The following is a 16,037-nucleotide window of genomic DNA, read 5'->3' as shown; positions in this document are numbered from 1 at the left end:
AATCATTTTTGCAATGTTCTTGATGTGTAGCATCTGTGTTTGCCTGAATTCCCAGCCTGGAAATGTTATTTTTTAAACTATAAATGCTTATTTTTTCCGATAAAAAACGTATAATTGTTTAACCCTTCAAGTAAGCAGTTCCTTGTTCTTGTTAATAATCACAATAATAATTTCACAGCATTTTGCAGAAGATTTAATTAGTATTAAAATTAGAAGCCACCTAGGCATAGAGCGGTAGATGTCCCCAAGAACAATTACCATCAGACGAGCTCCAAAAAGAAGTTGCAATGAGATCACAAACTGTATCTATTAATTATACACTTCCTGCAAATGTAAATGTAGGGATGTCAACTTAAAAGATATAGTTTAATTCCTCAGATTTTAAATTTATTTTTTATAAATTATTAATTTGAATATTATAAACTCAGCTCAAGGCCACTAATTAAATACTTAAATAATACTTAATTTCGAGGCCTGGATGTATTTTACCTAAAATTGTAAATGGACTGTGAATATTCAGAAATTTGCATAAAAAATGTCAATTTTAGAAATTAATATTGCCGTGTTTCCAACGCTATTGTATAGTCAATTAAGGGACCTTCTGGTATGGAAATATTTGCAATTAAATAATTCAACATTCAGTTCCATCTTTTCCGGAGGTCAAGGAGGAAGACCAGATGACGAGCTACAAAACAATTTCTAATTAATTAGAGCACAAAATGTATATATCTATTAGCACATACACTTTCTGCAGATGTAAATATGAAGGGATATCATCTTTACGTATCTTTACCTAAAATTGTTAATGAACTATTTATGAATAGTCAGAAATAATTTCCACAAAAAATGTCAATTATGGAAATTAATATTGCCGTGTTTCCAACACTATTGTTTAGCCAACTGAGGGACCTACTTGTATAGAAATATTTGCAATTGAATAATTCAACCTTCAATTCCATATTCAGCACCAAATGAAGATCTGCAAATGTAAATGTAGGGATATTATCTACTCTCAACAAAAATCATGGAGCCACTTCATTTGTGAACCTAGTTCCATTCGGGGTTCGTGGCTGCCCCTCCAAACAAGTGTGTTTTCTAGATATCAAACTTGTGTTCCCATCATTGCAGGGATATAACGGTGTTTTAAACACTAGACCAACACTTCATTAGTTAATGAACTATATATGAATAGTCAAAAATAATTTCCACAAAAAATGTCAATTATGGAAATTAATATTGCCGTGTTTCCAACACTATTGTTTAGTCAACCAAGGGACCTACTTGTATAGAAATATTTGCAATTGAATAATTCAACCTTCAATTCCATATTCAGCACCAAATGAAGATCTGCAAATGTAAATGTAGGGATATTATCTACTCTCAACAAAAATCATGGAGCCACTTCATTTGTGAACCTAGTTCCATTCGGGGTTCGTGGCTGCCCCTCTAAACAAGTGTGTTTTCTAGATATCAAACTTGTGTTCCCATCATTGCAGGGATATAACGGTGTTTTAAACACTAGACCAACACTTCATTAGTTAATGAACTATATATGAATAGTCAAAAATAATTTCCACAAAAAATGTCAATTATGAAAATTAATATTGCCGTGTTTCCAACACTATTGTTTAGTCAACCAAGGGACCTACTTGTATAGAAATATTTGCAATTGAATAATTCAACCTTCAATTCCATATTCAGCACCAAATGACGATTACCACATAAACTTGCTGCAAATGTAAATGTAGGGATATTATCTACTCTCAACAAAAATCATGGAGCCACTTCGTTTGTGAACGTAGATTATACAATACGAAACCGTTTGCTCTATAAGCTACTCATGCAAAGGAAACAAAGAAGAGTTCGTTAGCAACAATAAAATAAATTTAAATTAAATAGCTTGCTCTTAAATTTAGAATCCCCTCATGATTTTGCACAAAAATTGTCCGCTTGCGTTTTGTATCGTGGTTTGTCAAAAAAGAACCATCTCACCCAAAAACTTAACATGTTAAGTGAGACCCTAATATATGATTTATATAATTCTCTAACACACTTCCTCGAGTAACTTACATGGACTCACACTATCTTATGCTTAATTTTTATCAAATACAATAAGGTTGGTGAGATTCGAACTCGTGACTGTTAATTTTCTAATACAATATCAAAGAACCATCTTAACTTAAAAGATTAAACTGTTAAGTGAGACCCCAATATATAATATTATATTACTATTTAATTAACACATGAGACCTCAATATATAATATTATATTACTCTTTAACACACTCCTTCAATTGAAAGACTTTTAAACTTGAAACTTGTATATACTCACATTACCTTGTGCTATTAATTAAATTTTAATTAGAAGAGAGAATAAAAATGGTGGGATTCGAACTCGTGATTGCTTGATCATTAAAGTTCTGATACCATATTAAAAAGTTATATCACCCAAAAGCTTAAACTATTAAGTGAGACTTCAAAATATGATTTATATAATTCTCTAATATGGTTAAACTATTTTTCAAAGTACTCTTGCAATTACTTTTCACTTGAAGAAATATTAAATTGATGTTTTCTTAGGTGTTTTTTGATGATTTTAATTGTCGCACCCGACATCGCGGCGGCCCTAAAAATAATCTTGATTATGGAAAAAGAACAGATTTCTGGCATCTGGTTCTTTAAGGGGAAAAGATCTTGTTTGAGGAGTCGCCACCTAGTATTATGGTTACTAGGAACCCTAACTGGTCAACAGAGATTCTATGGTACGTGATTGGTTACGTAAAAGGGAAGATATTATCACCCCTTAAACGTTCTGCCTGAGGCAGACTGCATTGTTGGTTTTGTCTTAAATTGCTAAACATTTATTAGTTTACATTCTGATGATTTATTCACGATATTCCTGACTCTGGCGTCAGTGAATATTCGACTACGGATAATTCCAACTCTGGCATTGGTAATTATTACGTAGCTATAAAATAAATTTAGATTAATATTTTTTTATTCCTAACTCTAACTCTAGAGAATAAACAAATAAACTAAATTCATTTTATTACGCATTCACATATTTTTCTATTTTTCTTATGTAGTTAAAAAAATAAAATTAAATCAATGTTTTTATTCCTGACTCTGGCGTCAGTGAATAAATAAATAAATTTATTTTTCATACATGCACATATATTTTTTTCTTGCTAAATAAAATAAAATATAGCGAATAAAAATAATATAAACTTTAACCAGTATTTTACTCCCGACTCTGGCGTTGGTGAATAAACCGGTAAATTTATATTATTTTTATTCATGCATACATATATTTTTCTATTTCTCCTATTTTTTATTTTTTATTTTTTTCTATTTTTTATTATTTTTTATTATTTTGGGGGCTGGGCCCAGCTGGTATATTGTAATGGGTTACCTGCCCAGATGGTCACATTGTAATGGGTTACCTGCCCAGTTGGTATATTGTAATGGGTTACCGGCCCAGATGGTCACATTGTAATGGGTTACCGGCCCAGATGGTCACATTGTAAAGGGTTACCTGCCCAGATGGTCACATTGTAATGGGTTACCTGCCCAGAGGAAAAATGCGAGGATTTTTCAAAAATGGTCACATTGTAATGGGTTACTGGCCCAATGGAAAAATACGAGGATTTTTCGCAGATGGTCACATTGTAATGGGTTACCTGCCCAGTGGGGAAAAATACGAGGATTTTTTTCAAAGATGGTCACATTGTAATGGGTTACCTGCCCAGGGGGGAAAATGCGAGGATTTTTCAAAAGTGGTCTGATAGGGTTTGAAGGTGCACTATTCAAGAGATGGAAGCTCGAAGGAAATGAGGGCTTAGAGGCGTGCTGAAATGAGGGCTCGAGGGCATACTCAAAAAGAGGTAAGGTTAGGAAACGCACTACCTTTGATGGTCGAGGGCTCGAAGGCTCACTTGAAAAGAAATGAGGTGAGGGCTCAAAGGCGCACTCAAGTGGAGGTAGGATAGGAAATGCACTACCTTTGATGGTCGAGGGCTCGAAGGCGCACTCGAAAAGAAATGAGGTGAGGGCTCGAAGGCGCACTCAAAAAAAGGTAGGATAAAACATGCACTACCTTGGGAATGGAAAATGAAAGGTGGTGGAAAAATACAGAGATTTTTCAAGTGGCTTAATTCTCATGGGAGGCCTGCCCAGGTTGACAAATTCTCAAAAGTGAAAAATTTTCAAAAGTAATTTCAATCTTGGCCATTTCAAGTTGGCTTTCTACTTTGATGGATTCCGTCAGAATTTTCACTTATGAAATTTGCAAAACTCATTGTCCAAAGTCTCAAAGTTTAGATGATATGCATGCATCTTTACTTGATTTGAAATATAGGCCCCCCATCTCTTTCTAGTCTTCTTGTTGCTTGATTGATGAGGACTTGCTACCTCTGATTTGAGTCATCTTTGTCGTTTGGCTTCTAGCCTACTCGAGTTGGCCCATGTAAGTTTATTCCTAGATTTGTTTACACAACTCAGCCTTTGTGGTGCCCATCATGACCGACTTGCTTGCTAGAGATTTTCTGTCTCGTCGAGTAATTTTGAGAGGATCATGTATTACTCCTCGTCTCACTGCTAAAAACATTCGGTGTCACTTGCTGAAAGGATCAAGCTGTCTTTCATAATCCAAAATGCCCCCTTGTCTTGTTGAAAGAAATTACCATCTCTTTTTCTATAATTTTTTCTTCAAAACACAATGTTGCCCCCTTGTATTGGCCATTGCCCCCAAGTGTGCTCTGTCAGCAACTTAGACAAATAATAGTTTTAAGAGGCCATTCTCTCATTTCTCTCATTTTCAGTTTGGTGAAGGAATATGGGTCTAGAATGAATCTCGAAATCTTGATCTTGCATTTTGAAAACAAAAATTATTTCGATGTGAATCTAAAACAATTTGCTTTTGAAATCTTGCAACTCCTTGGTTATTTTCTTTCTTGGAAAATAGATTATTTGCTCGTGTTTGGCAATGAGGTTTTTGGTGAAAAGACATTATGAGGTGACCTTTTGTTTTGTTTTTTTCAAAATAAAGGGCTCGAGAAAAAGCTCGAGGTTTTGTATGAGAAAAATTGTCTCTTTTTGAACATTCATTTTTATCAACATGAATAATAATAAGTAGTTTATTCTTGATGTCATGAATCTTATGAAAAAGTATTCTTTGCATTTTGAGAGCATTGTTTATTGTCTTAGGTTGCTTGCTTGCTTGATTAGAAAGGACTTCTACAGGTACGTAACGTAGGCTGTGGTTCTTGGCTATGAAAGAAAATGATTCATAAGGCTCAAAGAGTGTTTCAGGGTTTCAAAGACTGAGGATCACTATCAATAGTTTGAATTTTGGCGTCGTTCATCTTTTCTTTTGCCGTTTTTTTTTTTTTTGCTAGGGCATACTCACTTTATCTTAGATGTCACCTTTTTCTAGTGATTTAGGCATGCCCCCTAGCATTTGAGTTTCTTGAGCTCTTATGCTTTTTGGCTTTCTCATGACTTTTTCATCTTTTCTCATTGCAATGTTCACTTGCCCCCTAGTGTGGGGTGTGGTCCTAGTCGGGGTTTTTCATGAAAGAAAAAAAATGTTTCAGGCTCAAAAGGGGATTGCAAGGGATTTATTTATTTCAGAACGTGAAAGGAATAACAAAGATGACCTTTCCTCATTTCAAATGCAAACAACTAAGATTAATAAACTTTGCCCTCATCCAGTATGATGGTTTGGCCTTTGCAAAGATGCATTTCATGAATCATGAGCAATGAATTCACTTCATATCATTATTCATCCATTTAAAAACACATGATTCAAGAGTCATGGGGTAAGGGTCTTTTTTCTTCTTTTTTTTTTTATAATTTAGTCACCTCAATGATGTAGTTGCTTGATTCGATTGTCATTTCACAAGTAGAATGTCAAAATTTTTGTTTTGAATAAACGTCAAATTATTTTTGAAATCAAAATGCAAGATCAATTTTTCAAAAACTCTAATAGGGAAATGGATTTTGGTAAAAAGAGATGGATTAGGTCTATGAGATCATGCGAGGCTGCAAGGGTATATTTGCGGGTTCTTTGGTATTTGCGAGCACCTTTTATGGAAAGTGTGCAAGGAGAAATTATTGGCCCAATCTTATTTATTGATTTGATAAAGACTTATACATCATGGATAATATTTCTTTACAGAATCAGAGTTCACAGGCCTAACTACGTTTTCCCCATCCATTCTTGTTAGCAACAATGCCCCTCCTGAAAATGCCTTCTTCACTATGTAGGGTCCTTCATAATTGGGCGCCTATTTACTGCGATCTTCTCCTGGTAGTGATAGAACTTTCCTCAATACTAAATCTCCTTCTTTGAACTCTCTTGGGCGAACTTTTCGGTCATATGTCTTGGCCATCCTTCTTTGATACAACTGGTGGTGACCAATTGCTGCTAACCTTCTCTCGCTGATCATATTTAGCTGCTCGTATCGTATCTTGACCCACTCAGTCTCCTCGAGTCCAGATTCCATGAGGACTCTTAAAGATGGAATTTCTACTTCCAATGGTACCACTGCCTCCATTCCATATACTAAAGAGTATGGTGTAGCCCCGGTTGATGTCCTCACTGCTATTCGATATGCATGGAGAGCATAAGGAAGCCAATCATGCCAATCTTTGTAAGTAATCACCATTTTCTGAACAATCTTCTTTATATTTTTATTAGCAGCTTCTACGACGCCGTTCATCTTAGGTCTGTAAGGGGACGAGTTGGAATGCTTGATCTTCCACTTTGTGCACAGCTCCGCTATCATCTTTCCATTGAAGTTTTGAGCATTATCAGTCACCACTCTCTCGGGTACACCGTATCTACAGATTAGATCTTTCTCGATGAACCGTTTGACCACTTTCTGAGTCACATGGGCATATGAGCAGGCCTCTACCCATTTGGTAAAGTAATCAATCGCTACAAGGATGAAACGATGTCCATTACTGGCTTTTGGATTAATAGGCCCAATCACATCTATTCCCCACATTGCAAAGGGCCAAGGAGACACCATGTTAAATAAGGGTGCAGGAGGTGCATTGACTTTGTCGCTATAAACTTGACATTTGTGGCACCTTCGAACAAAATTTATGCAATCATTCTCCATGGTCAGCCAAAAAATAACCTGCTCTTTGCATCTGCCTAGCCATCATGTGTCCATTTGCGTGGGTAGCACAAATCCCTCCATGCACTTCTTGTAAGGCCTTATTGGCTTCCAGATCACCCAGACACCTCAACAAAGTCCCATCAAATGACCTTTTATACAAAATCTCCCCATCTATGTAGTACTTCATGGCCATTCTTCTTAAGGTTCTTTTATCTACCTTCGAGGCTCCCGACGGGTACTCTTGATGCTGAATGAATCTTTTTATATCTGTGTACCATGGTTCGTTGTCCGTTTCTTCTTCTATCAAACAACAATGAGAAGGAGAATTTCTGATCTCGATGCTTATAGGTTGAATTTTGGCACCACAAGCAATTATAACCATAGAAGCTAAGGTAGCCAACGCATCGGCAAACTGATTTTTGTCTCTCCCCAAGTGAGTAAATTCTATTTCATCAAAGCTTCCAGCCAATTTGGAGAGGTATTCCTGGTATGGTCTCAATTTTTCATCCCTTGTCTGCCATTCACCTTTTACCTGACAGATTATTAGCATTGAGTCTCCATATACTTCTAACTTTCCTACCTTCATCTCTCATGCAGCTTCCAATCCGTGGATGCAAGCTTCATACTCAGCTGTGTTGTTTGTACAACTAAAGTGCAGCTTTACCGAGATAGGATATTGCTTTCCTTCTGGGGAAATTATCACAGCACCTGCCCCGTTGCCTGATACATTTACTGCGCCGTCAAAATACATGGCCCACCAACCACTCTTCTCTTCCTTCTCCATTACTAACACATCTTCATCAGGAAAGTCGAAGTTCAATGGCTCATAATCCTCAATAGCATTATCGGCTAAATGATCAGCAATTGCGCTTCCTTTTACTGATTTTCTTGTCATGTAGATGATGTCATACTCAGCCAGCAGTACTTGCCATCTAGCTATTCTACTCGACGTGTATGGCTTTTCAAAGATATACTTCAGTGGGTCCATTCTTGAGATCAACCAAGTAGTGTAGTATAACATATATTGTCGCAACCTCTTCGTACTTCACACTAGGCTACAACATAACTTCTCTACCATACTGTAACGGGATTCACACTCGGTGAACTTCTTACTCAGATAGTAGATGGCTTGCTCCTTTCGTCCCGACTCATTCTGTTGCCCCAACACATAACTCATAGCTGATTCGGTCACAGTTAAATACAGGATGAGTGGCCTTCCATGCACGGGCGGTACCAACAATGGTGGTTTTTGTAAGTACTGCTTGATCTTATCAAAAGCTTTTTGGCAATTTTCATCCCATGTTCCAGGATTCTTCTTTCGGAGTAATTGAAAAATCGGTTCACATGTAACTGTAAGTTGTGAGAAAAAACAAGCAATATAGTTCAAGCGTCCCAAAAAGCCTCGAACTTCTCTTTCGGTCTTTGGAGAGGGCATGTCTTGTATGGCTTTTACTTTGTCGGGGTCCACTTTTATGCCTTTATTACTCACCACAAATCCTAATAATTTGCCTGATTTCACCCCGAATGTACACTTTACAGGATTCAATTTCAACTGATATTTTATCAACCTCTCGAATAATTTCCTCAGAGCTGGGATGTGGCTTTCTTCATCTTTGGACTTTGCGATCATGTCATCCACGTAGACCTCAATTTCCTTGTGCATCATATCATGAAAAAGTGCTACCATTGCCCTTTGGTATGTTGCTCCAGCATTCTTCAATCCGAATGGCATTACTTTGTAACAGTAAGTTCCCCATGGGGTGATAAATGTCGTCTTTCTCTTATCTACTTCAACCATTTTAATCTGATTATAGCTGGAGAAACCATCCATGAAAGAGTAAGTGGAACTCTTAGCAGCATTGTCCACCAACACGTCTATATGAGGTAACGGGAAGTCATCCTTCGGGCTTGTCTTATTCAAATCCCGGAAATCCACGCACACCCTGATTTTGTTATCTTTCTTGGGAACCGCAACAATGTTAGACACCCATTCAGAATATTCTACTACTTCTAAGAAACCCGCGTCCCACTGTCTTGTTATCTCTTCCTTGACCTTAAGAAATACATCAGGTCTTGTCCTTCTTAGCTTCTGTTTGACTGATCGGCAACCCTCAATCAAAGGTAACCTATGTACTACTATTTCAGTATCCAAACCGGGCATGTCAGCGTATGACCAGGCAAAAACATCCACATACTCCCGTAAAAGGGCGACCAACTTACCCCTCATATCTGTAGTGATCAACATCCCTATTTTCAACTCCTTTTTGTCATGCTCAGTACTTACATTTATTAATTCTAATTCCTCTTTTGCAGGCTCCCATGCATGTTCGGATTGTTTTATAAGCTTCTAGAACTCCTCAATGTCATCTTCACCAGCTTCTTCCCCATCCGTTGAAGTTATAGTTTTATCAAAATTAGGCCAATTATTCTCAATGCAATGGGTTTGTAAGTTTATTGTTGTCCCGCTTTCAGATTCCCTGAAAGCGGAAAGTGCCTTTGTTATGAGTGCATAATGGAAAAGGTGAAACTAGAAGGCATGATGAAGGGAAAAACAAAGCATGATCTCATTAAAACTTGAAATGATAGAAGGGCTCAAAACAAAAATCTTGTTGCCAATATCTTGAGCCACGATTATTGGCAACGCAAACTTATTCAAACAAAATGCAGAAAAACATGAAAAGCGAGCAATCAACAAATGTTTACTTTTTAAAGATAATCGGGACTTCTTGAATTTCCTAATTGTTCAACTCTTTCCCTTCAGCTAATCTTCTCACAAACTCAGGTAGACCATCCTCTAGGGCACTCACAGTCAGTTGGGGTAGTTCTTCATAGGGGCTCTCTTCATCTTCCAAACCTCCTTGGGGTTCTTGTTTGTTGATCTCTTCCAGATAGTGGATGGTAGCACCGCTAAATTCTTTGCTCATCCTCTCAATTCCACCTCCAGCATTGATCACTTGTGCAGGTCGTGGGAATGTTATGTGGATTGGAGGGATCTTGATTCGGCCCTCATTAGGCTCCCTTCTTTCGATTCGAGCCAACCTCCTTTCCCTTTTAGACTCGATTGCTCTCTTGAAATCCGTCTTTCGTAGCTTAAAACCTAAACCGAACCTCTGACCAGCACATTTCATCTTTATCGCATTGATCCTCTCCGGCATTCCTGTTGCAGGGTCATACTGGAACGGCAGCCCGTGCTTTAGAAAGTATTTAGCAGCCATTTTTACTGCATCAGAAATTTCTGGCTTTCTTCGTGTAGTATTTTCTGGTACCCATTCAGCATTTACTACCTCAAACGCATGCAGATTTCCATCTGTACTTTCTTCAGCTTCTATGTAAGGGACCGATATATTTCTTGTCATTGACAGAGTTTCCTCAGCTTTCACTGTCACCAAATTCCCATTGATGATGAATTTAAGTCGCTGATGTAAAGCGGATGTGACGGCTCGAGCTGCGTGGATCCAAGGCCTCCCCAATAAAATACTGTATGATGGATGGATATCCATTACTTGAAACGTTACTTGGAACGGTTGAGGGCCAATAACCAGTTCAACATCAATATTCCCGACGATTGGTCTAGGTGACCCGTCATATGCTCTGGTGGTCATGGTACTGGGCTTCATGTGAGAGGCATCAATAGGCATTTTATCCAGCACATGTCTTGGTAACACATTTAAAGCAGAGCCGTTATCTATGAGCACCTTCGCAATAACACAATCCTTGCACTTTACGGTGATGTACAACGACTTATTATGGCCGACCCCCTCAGGATCTAGTTCATCATCGATGAAGTAAAGATAGTTGGTGGCTTGAATTCTACCCACTAAATGCTCTATAGAATCATATGTGATGTCTTGTGGAACATATGCCTCGTTGAGAACCTTTTGAAGGGCATTCCGATGGAGTTCTGAACTTAATATCAATGACAACAAGGAAATTCTAGCTGGCGTCTTTTTAAGCTGTTCCATCATGCTATATTCACTATGCCTCATCAATTTCAAAAACTCATTAGCTTCTTCATCACTTACTGGCTTATTAACTTCCTCTGTTTCTACCACATTCTTTCCTTTATCCTTTTTATGGTTTTCTAACTCCTCGGGAGTAAAGCATCTCCCATTTCTAGTGAGTCCTCCTACCTCGGCGTTGAAGACTGGGGTAAGACTTGGGTTACAAAAGGAATAACCATAATTATAAGGCAAGGCATTATAATTTCCGCTAGTAGTACTCGGATGCTTGGTTAGGATCATTTTAGGGGGACCCCTTTCAGTTGGTTGATATCGACAAACTTCCTCCTTATTGCCATAACTAGTCAATGTTCCTACCAAATCATCTTCTTCATGTTTCGTTAATCTAAAAACCCCTCGTGCCATCATGCCTTCCACCTCCCAATTAAACTCCTCACAAGAGTCTATATCGTGTCCAAACTGCTGATGATATTTGCAGTATTCGCTCATGCCTCCTACAGCTTGCACATTGACTGGTATTTTAAGATATCCAGCTTGTTTCAACATCTCATACAAACTATCCTTTGTGACTTTCAGCATTGTCTTACCCTCTTTTCCCACCTCCAAGCTATTGACTCCCCCACTTCTTGAAGCGTGGTTTGGTAAAGGGTTGGATTTTACATTCGGGGAATCATCAAAAGAAATCCACCCCGCTTTGATAAGTTGGAGTATTTTCCTTTTGAATGCAATACATCCATCAATGTTATGACCAGGGGCACCAGCATGGTATTCGCATTTTTGATCAGGCTTATACCAAGTAGGGAATGGTGGTTGTAAAGGGGGTAGAGGAACAAGTGCTATTTGGCCGATGCTCAGAAGCCTTTTATGCATTTCAGTGAGAGTTAGAGGCAATGGCGGAAGTTGTACTTGTTCCTCTGAGAAATTTCTTCTTGGGCGGTAGGTATTGTTGCTTTGGTTGTTCGCAGGGTTATTTTGGTTGTGGGTAGGTGAAGCAAATTTTATGTTGGATATGGAAGGAGTAGGTGTGACGGTTTCGAAGTTATAATTATCTTGGTAGACTTTCCTTCCTCTTCCTCCCCTCTCGACATTATGAATTTCTGATTCTTTCTTCCTTCCAACAAAACCTCTTTTTCCCATTGGATCTACAATTCTTCCCGCTCGAATAGCATGTTCGATCCTTTCAGCTATGAAAACCAGATCAGAAAAATTCTGTGCGGCACTACCAACCAAGTATTCAAAATACGGGGTTTTGAAAGTGTTGGAAAATAAACCCGTCATTTTCCTCTCTAGCAATGGAGGGTTAACTTGTGCAGCTGCCTCACGCCATCTTTGGGCATACTCTCTTACAGACTCTTTACTTCCCTTTTCCATAGCTTGTAGACTTGATCTATCTGGGGCAACATCCATATTAAACTTATATTGCTTAATAAAAGCGTCCACCAAGTCCTTCCAACCTTTAATCTTGATGTTATCTAAACGCATATACCAGGCAAGAGCAGCATCACTCAGACTGTCCTGGAAGAAATGGATCAATAACTTCTCATCATGAACCACCTCCGCCATCTTATTACAATATGCTTTAAGATGGGTTATCGGGCATTGAGTTCCAGTATACTTGACAAACTCTGGTACTCTGAATTTTCTGGGAATAACCACATTAGGCACTAAACACATTTCGGCAGCCTTTATCGGGTCATACAAATTGTTTCCTTCGATGACCCTCATTCTTTCTTCTAAAGCAGCTAGTTTCTCTTGACCATCCTCGTCCACCGTTCTATCCCTTTGGGGCTCCTCTTCTCTCGGAACAATATGGGGAATCCTTATCGGGAATGCTGGTTGAGCAGGTAGGAAATGAGCAACATCATGATGTTCTGGTGGCTGAATGAAGGGAGCTGTAGGCATTGGCTGAAATTGAGCTGTGAACGATGGTTGAGAAGATGTTCCTTCTCCAGACTTGGATTTCAAAGCTTGCTCGAGCAGACTAGTAAGCCTAGCGACATCTTCCTTCAAACCGTTCAACTCTTTTTGATGTTGAGCATCCAATTGAGTTCTTTCCTCATTTTCCATTTTTTTTCGCAACCGTGTGTTATGAGTGTGTTTTAATGGGGGACCTATATTTCACCTGGCGTGCAGCATTATGACAATTCATAAGTGTATGTTCAAACATGTATGAATGTGAATGCAACATTTTGGGCATGGATTATTTCATGGGAGGGTGACATAACAACCGTTATTCTTTGGATGCGTGGTTAGATCTACATCTGATACTTATTGCAATGCCGAGAGGAGATCTGTTTAACCTTTTACCATCTGAGCTTTCAGCCTCGTATACACACTTTGAATAATAAATAAAGATCTCTGCCTTTTTTATTTGACCCATAAAAACTTTCATTACAACAAATGATTCATCTTAATCTATTACAGGGGGAAAGGCACTGCCTCTATTAGCTATAGCTTTTAGAAACATATTGGTGTTATTCATGCTCCTTTGATACTTCGCGATGTCCCCTCCAACTTGACGAGCCTCCACTCTTAGCCAATGAGCCTCGGCCACAGCTCGGTCAATTTGCTCTTGAAATTCCCTTATTCTTTCAGTATGGATCAAGTTGTTTCTGGATAGAGAATTATTAGCAGTATCTAATATTTGAATGTGACTCTCCATCATTTTCTGACTTTCTAGCAATTGTTCGGTCTTTGCTTCTCCCTTTGCCAACTTTGTCCTCAATGCTTTTGCTTCAATTTTAACACTATTGAGTTCAGTTCTCACATTCTGGGTGGCTTTGACTACCTTCTTGGTTTTAACCAACTCTAATTCAACATCTTTTAACTGGCTCTTGAGTTCTTTTATATCTGTTAAACGTTTGCTTGACACAGCTTGAGTTTTGACGGCCAATTCCTCCCAATAATGGGCCTTCTCCACCTGAAGCGTCTTCTCCTCATTGATGACTTTTAGGGATGCTAAGTCGTTCATTGCTTTCATCCGATCTCGGCCCAACGAGTCCCTTTCTTCCTCAGCCAATTTCCTCATAGCTTTTTCTTCGGCTAATTGATGCTCCAATGATAGTCTCACATCTTCCTTTGTTTTAAGCTCGGCTTGCAATTGTTTTACTTGCTCTCTCAATTCTTCTTCACAACTCACCCTCTTCCTTCGGGTGCCCACAGATTCTGAAATTTCTACCCTGTCGGAAACTCTTCTGTCACGACATTCGGGGTATTTTTCACTAACTGTGGGATTCCTTGACCCTTTCTCTTTCTTTATCAGCAACAAAGAGTTCCAATCCTGTTTAATGCTTTCTAACATTTCCATGGCGGCCCCTTTATAGACCCCGGTAAATTGAGCTATGTCAATTGTCTTAGGAACACTTTGTATGCCCCCAAGCTGCCTTGCCACTAAAGCAGGTGCGTAACTGACGTATCCCGTTACTCCAATTAATGGTACCCAAGGCTTTTCTCCACAACTCATCAAGCTTGTCATATTCCTCATCCAAGGAGCTTTCCAATTAAAAATGCTTAATGGAAGCCTTTGCAATTTTACTCTCCAATCATCCTCCGAAAAGCTCTCCCATTCTTTTGATACAAACAATTCGAGTGGCTTTTGGTGAAACCACCAGAAATTATTAAATATTGGCGTCTCCGTTTCTATATGGCTTACCAACCAGATGAATAGTAAAGAGACACAACACCTCATGGAACCTTTACCCGTTTTCTTGCAATGACTAAGAGATAGGAAGGTTTCAGCCAAAATCGCAGCACACGGGTTGATCTTTGTCTTTTCATATTCCACAAACAAATTGGCAGCTTCTAAACTGATAATTCCCGTAGTAGAGGGACATAGAACTAAACCAAATATTCCCAAAGCCAATATTCTATGTTTTTCTAATTTAGCACCCGGGTTAGCTTTTTTAGCAATCAGCAACTCCTCTAGTCGTTTCCATCTAAGACCCCCAGAGTTATCTTTCTCTCTATATGGTATTAGCTGAGGAATCCCTAGCAGTTTGGCAAGCTCATCCATGGTGTCGTCAATTCTCTGGCGGAAGTACACTTTGTAGGCATCTTCAAGGAATTCAGTCAACACACTATACTCTTCAATGGTAGGTGTCATGTCGACATTTCGAAAAGTAAAACAACGGTAATCAGGATCCCAAAAATGTATCATGGCTTTTATAGCTGATGGCAAAACTGGCACCTTCAAAAGGTGCAAAATCCTTCCATACTTCATAGCAAATTCTGCTTCATCTATCTGATACTTAGTGAGTGAAAACAATCTGCTAGTGTCATTTATTATGCACCTGACATCTTTGAGTAGCGGTGTCCCACTGGTATTTGGTCTAGGGCAGTCTCCCTCGGTCATTTGCAAGGATTCAGATTCGAGTCCATAATCAACAGTGGTTACCTCTCGAATAACGGTCATTATGTCACTCGAAAGTCCTGTAATGAAAATGCTTAAATGTTATGCTTATCTTAGTGAAATTATACAGGGACCAACCTAAAGAATATGTTCTAGTCATTAAATGTATCTAGGTAGTTTGGCTATCTAGTCTCAAAGGTCTTTCGCATGCTCAGTGATCGCCCTCGAAAGGTTGATATAAGGTTTACAAGCAACGTGAAGATAGAGGCCCTGAGTAAAATCAGTTTGGCATATCAACCACTATCGAGCAAACAAATCATGCGAGAGTTGGATAGTTTCGCGAGCCTTACCTAGGCTAAAGCCATTGGGGTGCCGTTACTCCTCCACTTATCTTAAAGTTGGCACCACATGTGTATATAAGAAACGAGCTTGAATGATGTTCATATTAACATATATGCATGATAAATATGAATAATTATGCATGCTAAAACAGTAAAAAGAACAAAAATAATAAAATAAAATAAAATAAAATACACAAAAATACATAATAAATAATAATAAATAATAAATAAATAAATAAAACAAAAAACTTGATAAACACCAA

General features: G+C 38.4%; 1 pseudogene; it reads right to left on the bottom strand.

Annotated features, from left to right (window-relative positions):
* Positions 1 to 6,286: 6,286 nt before the first annotated feature.
* On the bottom strand, positions 6,287 to 13,152 carry LOC133678801 (uncharacterized; annotated as a pseudogene).
* Positions 13,153 to 16,037: the final 2,885 nt, after the last annotated feature.

The sequence above is a fragment of the Populus nigra genome, chromosome 18, assembly GCF_951802175.1.
Source record: "Populus nigra chromosome 18, ddPopNigr1.1, whole genome shotgun sequence".
Lineage (NCBI taxonomy): Eukaryota > Viridiplantae > Streptophyta > Magnoliopsida > Malpighiales > Salicaceae > Populus > Populus nigra.
Note: the sequence above shows the minus strand (reverse complement) of the source record. Positions and strands in the feature narration are given on the sequence as shown.